Source organism: Chrysochloris asiatica, unplaced genomic scaffold (genome assembly GCF_000296735.1).
Source record: "Chrysochloris asiatica unplaced genomic scaffold, ChrAsi1.0 scaffold00211, whole genome shotgun sequence".
NCBI lineage: Eukaryota > Metazoa > Chordata > Mammalia > Afrosoricida > Chrysochloridae > Chrysochloris > Chrysochloris asiatica.
The window spans coordinates 269,802-278,888 of record NW_006408729.1 but is presented as its reverse complement, the minus strand read 5'-3'; the positions used below and the strand labels follow the sequence as shown (position 1 = coordinate 278,888).

At 37.4% G+C, this 9,087-nt stretch overlaps 1 pseudogene; it reads right to left on the bottom strand.

Annotated features, from left to right (window-relative positions):
* Positions 1–2,958: 2,958 nt before the first annotated feature.
* LOC102810541 lies at positions 2,959–6,300 on the bottom strand (annotated as a pseudogene).
* Positions 6,301–9,087: the final 2,787 nt, after the last annotated feature.

Here is a 9,087-nt window from a genome sequence, read left to right as displayed (position 1 = left end):
GTCTTGTACATTAGATTTACCTAATGCAATGCTCTACAATTAACACCTTGCTGTATGAATCTCTGGAGTCCTGGTATTTTGCTATGGGTTAAGGTGCCGGCCTGCAAAGTCATTTGAAATGCAAGGTCAGTGGTTGAAGCTCACCAGCCTCTCCTGGGGAAACCCTATACATGGTCACTCTTGGTTGGAACCAACTCTACGGCATTTAACAACAACAATGTGAATCTCTATATAATTGGGTGGATATGTCTGCTTCTTGTTTTTTAATTTTTTAACTATTTACAGTCTTTTGAGGTATACATACATTCACATGTGCTTGTACTTCAATACTGAAATATTTCATTTTATCTAGCAAAATACTGCTACATGGTTTCATGATTAAGTGAAATTAGAATAGATTGTATTTCATATGTTGTTAAGTGCCATCGAGTTGGGTCTGATTCATAGCAACTCTGAATAGGGTTTCCAAGGAATGGCTGGTGGGTTTGAACTGCCAAGCTTCTGGTTCAAACAGACCTTGTGGTCCATTGTATTGTCCCACAGTGCCACATAGGGTTATTAAAAATCTAGAAATGTCTGAAACAGAAATAGAAAGCACACTGTCAGGTTTACTTTTATTTATTTATGCACTGTACTTGTCAAGCAAGGGATGTAATGGCACATGTCCTGGTTGCTTAGAGAGAAATACAAAGAGAGTTTGTAGATGTGGGCAATCTAGAACAAGCAAATTGGGTTTTGTTATTTGGATAAAATTTTTGACTAAATTCTGTACCAGGTGGGGAAATTCAAGATTTAATTGCAAAAATCAACAAGAGTGTCCACATAAATAAAGGTTCTAATGATCAAGAGAAAACTATGTCAAGTATTGGTGGATGATGTCTTTTGAAAAAATGTTTCAAAAGTGTCCATTTGCAAAATGGTCATATCTGTATACTTCATGATTTTTAGATCTGTTCAAATAGGCATATCTTTTCAATGTAAGAAATATCAACAACTTAAGTAAATAGCCTTAATAACTGGACTGATTAGTCAAAATTCTGTAGAAGTATATTCTAAGTCTTGTTTGTTTTTGATAGTATACATATTTTTTTAAGTTAGTGAAAGCTATTTCTAACAACTGATATCCAGAAAACACCTTTGTTGAAGTGAGTCATTGGTTTTGAATCAGAGGTGGGCAAAACCTTTTTTCCTCTTCCTTTCCAAATTATTTAAATATGCTTAAAACAAGTATTGCTTAAAATATATTTAACATGAAAATACAAAAGTCCATTCATCAATATTTTTTCTATGTTAATTCTTTGTAGACTTCACCTTTTTTTTAACTTGGGATTTTTCAGGTTGTTTATAATTTTTCTCCTTATCATATTAAACATAATTTTGTGCCAATTACTTTTAGAAAATGATAATTATATTAATTACTAGGTTCTAGCATATTTTAGAAATTCTTATTGCTATGTTTGCCATTGCCAATAATGTAAAAAATGTTTTCCCCTTTTAAAAACTAACTCTAATAAAAATATTTGCATATCATAATTGGTTGTGTATGTGAGATGGAAACTAACTTTGTAGTAATATGTCTCTTCATACTTAGGTATTTTTAGAGCAGGTCATTTCATTTTCAATTTGTTATTTCTCTGGTAGCGTAGTGATTACGAATCCAGCTGTGAACCTCAAGGTCAGCAGTTGGACACTACCGGCTGTTCTATGGGAGAAAGAAGAGGCTATCTGCTCCTGTAAAGATTTATAGCCCCAGAAACCCTGTACAGGGACACTATGAGTCGGAATCGACTCCACGGCACATAACAACAACAACAACAACAACACCTTACCTTTGAAAATGAATTTCCTTCTTGGTCTTTGGTTAACAATTATCTATTTATTTGCAGTAATTTACTATAATTCTTAGTTTACATAGCTAACTGTACTTTTGTACCACTTTATTTTTTTTTTTTCAAGTGAATGAACCTTTATTAAGGAAAACAAAAAATACATGAAAAACTCAAGTAACTAAAAGTATCTTCCAGTCTACCTTGCTAAAGTTTCTTCTCCAAAAGGACAAAAATAAACATATCATGAACTCTAAAGACTTCAATGCCATAGCAAAGGCAGAGTGGCTGCCAGGTTAAGATTTTTCCTTACCTTAAATTGATGGGTACATATTAGGTGATAATATTTTCCCAGTCTGTCACTTAAAATGAGCATTCTCTTACACACTTGATTTGTAAGAAATTGATTTTATAAATTAGCACACACATGGAAAAGTGTCTACTAATCTAAAATTCTTTGTATCCATAGAAATTGCTTTTTTAAATATATTTCACACAAGGCTTTAATGTTTTTATTTAGGAAAATATTGAATCTGAAGCTATAATGGGGTAACCTAAGATATTCCTTTTTATATAGTGGAATCAATTTATGCAAAAAGTTTTCCTTGTCCCTATAAAACTAACTAAAGTTCTTTTATTAAAAGTCAATGCAAACATGCACTTTAAACTAGCCAATTGGCACCATCCTGCAAGAAGTAGGATATTCTTTCCCTTCCATTCTCTCAACCATTCAAATCAGGAGAAAATACTTCAGATTTCAAGATTCCCACTGGCTATTATCAGAATAATCACAGAAGAAGCATAGCACAGGGATGAAACTATTTATATTCCAGAAGGCAGAAGCTTGGGTGCTGTAGCACAGACAGGCAAAAGATCACAATAAGTGCACAACAGAACAGGGGTCTATGTGAAGTCAGTCTCACTGGGTTACTACTTCTACTGGGGGAAGGGGGCAGGTAACAAATCTGAAACGGAGTGAAACAAAACAAAAAAACAAAACAAAACTTTTGTTACATTTACAGGAATCTCAACTCTTTTGTATCCCCATGTTCATAGGTAGTTTTGATACACATTATAAATAACTTTAGTATTCAGAATGAAGAGTATTGTTGCCATAGGATGTGCGAATTCTTCATGCTTCTGATATCTCAGAATTGCTGAGTACAATAGCATGTTCTCAGTCTTCTTGCTCTTGCTGATCAGTAGAGCAAATCTCTGTTCTTCCTCTCTCTCACTTTCCCTCTTGGCCTATTCAATCATACCTTCAATTCAATCCTTCTTCAGAAGGATAAGCACTGAAATTTTCAAGATGCTTGGGTCAGCCTCTTTATTGGTAGAGGTAGTAGTAGAAGACATGAATGGATAGTAAAATGTATCAGGATCTTTTTATTTGGGGTGATCATTACCTGCAAAAGGCTGAAATGGATCTTTTAGTTTAAAGGGATGAGAAGAATCCAATTTGTTGATATGTCTTTTCCAAGGTGGTGGTAGGTAAATTCTTGTTGGAGTTCCAATCTTTGGTGCAAGTGCTGGGGGCATATCTTCAGTTTTAAATGATGTTTCCTCAAACATATTTTTTGTAGTGACCACATTGATCACAAAATTTAATGTGGCAGAATTAAATGGATCCTCACTGATGACCTTTGATGATGTGCTGAAGTCAGCAAATCCATCTCCAAATGATTCATTTCCAAAAACAGAAACAAATGGGTGTATGGTTGAATTGCTTGCTGCAACAACAATGGTCCCACCAGGAGCAAAGGGATCATTGTTCTTCAATGTTTCCACCTATGTCTTACTGTTATTGCTGGCTGCACTGAAAGGATCAATACTTGCAGTGGCAAAGGATCAGTCGTATATTACTTGAAGAAACAATCAGATACAAATGGATCTGAACCTTTGAAAGGATCACCTCCAAATGAGTCAATTTTCCCAAAAGGATCATCTTTGAAAGAATCACTACCAACAAAAAGATCAGACTGGAAAAAATCCAAGTTTGTATCTGCAGCTGGATCTATCAGTGAGCTTGATTCTACATTAAATGGATCTTCCTCTTTTGAGTGCTTGTCATTGTCAAATTCAGAACAATCTAGTTCATTAATAGCCACAGCCAACACTTCTTTTTCATCAGTTCTACCAGCAGGTGGTATTTCAGCATTATTTCTTGCTGGGGATTTCTGGTGTATGGGCTCATACTCTAGGTTGCTCTGGCCCTTAGCCTGCTCATTAAGGTTGGTTTTCTAACTGCTGCTGGTGCTGAGGCTGCAATAATCTGTTGCACTATTTTCAGGAATGCTGTGTGGACTACTGCACCAATTTAATAGATGATTATGATTTTCCAACTCCTTCATTTCCATTAGTTTCATTTGCATTGAACTGATTTCCTGTTGTGAATCTTGTATATGCTGCTGAAGAGGTTCCAAATGAGCCTTCCCTGACTCCACATTCTCCTCTTATTCTACACTTTCTTGCTGAAGGTAGCTCAGCTCTTCTCTGACTTTTGCTATTTCTTCTTGATTGGTTAATTCAACTTTCAGAGAAGAAATCAGCTGGACTTCCTCAGCTGCTCCTCCAGTTGGGCTTTCCTGTTCATCCAGTTCATCAAGGAGTTCCTGTACTTGCTATTTCTGAACCTGTAGTTTTTGCAGATTAGCGTTCTCTCTTTGAACTTCATCTTGAAGATCCTGAACCTCACATGTCCTTTGTTTAATAGTATCTTCTTTCTCCTTAAGGTCCTGTTCCACATTATTCTTTCCCCTCTGTAGTTCAACTATTTCATTGTTAAGGGTATCTAGCTTCTTAATTGCAGAGAAATCTGCAACAGGACTTGGTCCTGTAAGGACCCAACTGATCATGCCTAACTAGAGATCACTTGACTAAACTTTAGTCAGGCTTCAGGAAACATTTTGGGTAGACAAGGCCTCAGTTTTTAGTTCCCTCCAGAGACAAGGTCAATCGGCCAGCCCTCAAAACCTCAATGTCAAAATAATCCTTGAGAAACTCATAACGGTCAGGCTGACCCAGACAGATGGGAATATTCCAACCACACACTTGCAATTAACTGTTTTATCCCTTGCCAAAGCCAATCAGCTTATAGGTCAAAAAGCTTGCTTCATGCCAAGACCAATAAAGGTATAGAGTAAGAATATCTAACCAATCAGAAACTGTATCTATAGTGCTGTACAATTATGCCCCCTAAAACCTTATAAAAACTGGTATGTAAAACAATGCGGGGTCACCTTCAGCTCCTGGTTTTAGGAGTCTATGTGAGGGTGGACCCCAAAGCGCTGGGAAATAAACAATAAAACTCTTGCTGTTGCATCAAACTCGAGTCCTGATAATCTTTTTGGGGTCTCCTAATTGGAGAGGCCATAGACAGGGCCTAAGAGTCCTATGATGTTCTTTTGTAAACTGGCCCTGTCTGATGGTAGGATCATCTCAGGAATAAGACTCTGAGAAAGATCGATGCCTTTTATTAACTTCTGATTGATTAAATGAAAAGTCAAGACACACTGATCCTTTGAAAGTTTCCCAGAGTCTTTCATGTCACATAATCCCGAAATATGGGATAGTAAAGTAGAAGGTAAACCTATCTTCAGGAAGAGTTCCTGGACCTCCAATTCAGATACAAATCCATCCGTATCCTTATCATTTTTCAGAAAGACATCACCAAATTTAGCTTTCTGCTGGGGATACAACCCACTGTCTTAATGAACTTTTGGTAAGTAAAATGCCTAAAGGTGGCAAGGAGTGGTAAGGTTCCTTTACTGGTGCCAAAGAAAGGATCAATCACATTGAGTCTGCTATACTGACTGCTTTTCTCTTAGAAGGTAGCACCAAGCCTGGAGGCAAGGGCATTGGCACAGGTTCTTTTTCCAGTGTGTCGTACACCAAGAACATGGCAACTGCAAACTCAACTCTGTCAAGCATCCCATATGGTCAATATCACCCATCTCCCAAATTCTTCCAAGGATATCCACAGGTAACTTAGAGTTGAGTAACACTGGTTTCATTTTTATTCCCAGATAAAAATCCATTCACTAGGCTTAAACTATCAAAAATTTCATCATCTTTGACATTATCTTCAGATTTTACAACCCATGGGAGTTCTGCAGAAGTTGCACTGAGTAAAGGACTACAGGTCTTATGAAATCTTGGTGGAAGAACAGGCAGGTTCAAACTACTCAGTGAAATATTCAGTCCATTCTAGGCACACACCACCAAATGCAAGACAACAAAGAATTCTTGTTTGTTCAGAATACCTTTGCCTTCTATGTCCACTAAATCCCAAATCCTTCCAAGTATCAAGTCTGGGAGTCCTAATTTTTTGCAGAAAATCATCAGCATCAGAAGCCAACAACCTTTCAGCATTTCCAGTATCAACCTGTCTATAGAATTTTTCATATACAGGATTCCCACTTGATAGCTGTTTCAGAGAGAGCTGGGCTGATGCAGCTGTGGTGCATGTTTCCATCATGCACCAGAGGAGCAGGAAGGAAGGGCAGATGGGAGCTTGAGGTGGGGAGGAGGCAGAAAGAGCAGCCAGAGGAGAGGTCTGGGTGGGCGGCTCCCTTGCACCACCTCATTTTACAATTCTCAGAATGGGTCTACCATCTATTTTCCCATATTCTGCTATCAGACAGCTATTTTCTTCCAGAGACAAACTGTATGACTAATAATTTGGTCCATCATAAATATGCACACTATTTCAGTTTCAAATCCAGTGTATGATCTTGTTTCTTAAACTGTTAAATCTTAATGTGTGTAGTTTGGAGAAAGTAATAATGCAGAAGTCCTGGTGTGGCACTCTGAGTCAATGTACTAGATTACAAAGTCGATTTGAACTCCAAGATCAGCAGTTCAAGCTCACCAGATGCTCCTTGGAAACCCTATAGAGGGTCCATGGTTTGGAACAGACTCAATGGCACTAGACACCAAGAACAAAAATAATGCATTTTGGTTAAAAAACCAAAAGGGAAGAACACACTCAACATTTATAAAGTTGAAATAATTGAAGAGAAAATTCAAGCCTTGACTTGTAATATTTAAGGATTCTATACTGGACTGCAAAGTTGGTTCAAAATGCAAGGTTCAAGTTTACCAGCTACTTCTCAGAAACCCTATATAGGGTCGCTATTAGTAAGGAAGAAGTCAAAGGTGCATTAAAGGCATTGGCAAGGGACACAGATCAGATAATTGATGGAATACAAATTGAAATCTTTCAACCAACTGATAAAACACTGGAGGCACTCTCATCTATACTAAGAAATTTGGAAGACAACTACTACGTGGCCAACTGATTAAAGGAGATATGTGTGCCCATTCAAAAGAGAAGTGACTCAACAGAATTTGGAAATCATCAGACAATATCATTAATATCTGATGCAAGTAAAATTTTGCTCCAAATGTACATCTACAGAGAACTGCCTGTGGTTTAAGCCAGATTCAGAGGAGGGTGTAGAATGAGGGATATTATTATGGATGTCAGATGGATCTTGGCTGAAAGCAGAGAATACCAGTAAGTTGTTTAACTGTGTTTTATTGATTATGCAAAGGCTTTTGATTGTGTGGATCAGGAGAAGCTATGGACAACATTGTGGAGAATGAGTATTCTGGAATACGCACTTAATTGTGCTCATGAGAAACCTGTGCATAAACCAAGAGGCAGTTGTTTGAACAGAACAAGGGAACATTGAATGATTGAAAAGGATCCAGGGTGTGTGCCAGGTTTGTATTTTTTCACCATACTGCTTCAATCTACTGTATGCTGAGCACATAATCAGAGAAACTGGATTATGAAGAAAAAAGTGGCATCAGGATTGGAGGAAGGTTATTAACAACCTGCCATATACAGATGATATATCCTTACTTGCTTATGGTGAAGAGGACTTAAAATACTTACTGATAATGATCAAAGAACACAACCTTCGGTATGGGTTGAACCTCAACATAAAGAAAACAGAAATCCTCACAACTGGACTAATAATCATCATTCATATAAATAAAAAATAAAAAAAATGAAGTTGTCAAAGACTTCATTTTGCTGTGATCAACCATCAACACTCATGGTAGCAGCAGTCAGTAATTTAAATGATGTATTTAATTAGCCAAATCTTACTCACAAGACCTATTTAAAGTGTTGAAGAGCAAAGATGTCAGTTTGAGACCTAAGGTGCATCTTACTTAAGCCACGGTATTTTCAATAACCTCATATACATGTGATAGTTGGACCGTGAATAAGGAAGACTATAAAAGAATTGTTGTATTTAAGTTACAGTGTTGTAGGAGAATATTAAATGTACCATGGACTGCAAAAAGAACAAACCAATCTGTGTTGGAAGAAGTGCAACCAGAATGTTCCCTGGAAGCCAGGATGGCCAGAATTCATCTCTCATAGTTCTGACATATTGTAAGAAGGAACAAGTCCCTTGAGAAGGTTATTACATTTGATAAAGTGAAGGGTTGGAGAAAAAAAGGAAGGCACCCAATGAGACTGACTGGCATAGTGGCAACAGTAATGATCTCATGCATGGAAGGAATTGTGAGGTTGATGCAATCCTGGGCAGAATTTCATTCTGTTCTGCATAAGGTTGTTATGAGTCAGTATCTTCTGGATTGCACCTAACAACAGCAACAATAGTGTATATGTAAAGCATGTGGAACTGTACCTGATGCATTTTAAGGGCTGAAGGAAGCCTGGTAGCATATTGAATTAGGAGTTTGGCTGGTAAACTCAAGAGCAGCAGTTAGAATTTACCAGTGACTTCTCAGGAGAAAGATGAGACTTTATGCTACCTTAAAGATTTACATCCTCAGAAATTCTATACAGTGTGTACTGTGAGTTGGAATCAACTCCATGGCACACAATCACCACTACCACCATGGAAGTTTGATGTTATGGATTGAGTTGGGCCTTCCCAAACTCCATATTGGAATCCTAATGCTTCTACCTGTGGATACAATCCTATTTGGGCATAGAGTTCTCTTTGTTATGTTTATGAGGTCATATCATTATTGTTGTTTTTGTTGTTAAGTGCCATTGAGTCAATTGCGACCCATAGCAACCCTGCATAGGGTTTCTGAAGAGCAGCTGGTGAGCTTGAACCACTGATCTTGCAGTTCAAATGTCTTTGCAGTCTGACACATCAACCCACAGTGTCACACCAGGACTTCCATATCATTATAGTGTTTGTTCAAAATCTGATAATTTCTGTTTAACATAGAGCATATAGACATGGTGACTGAAAGCACAGTACATTAA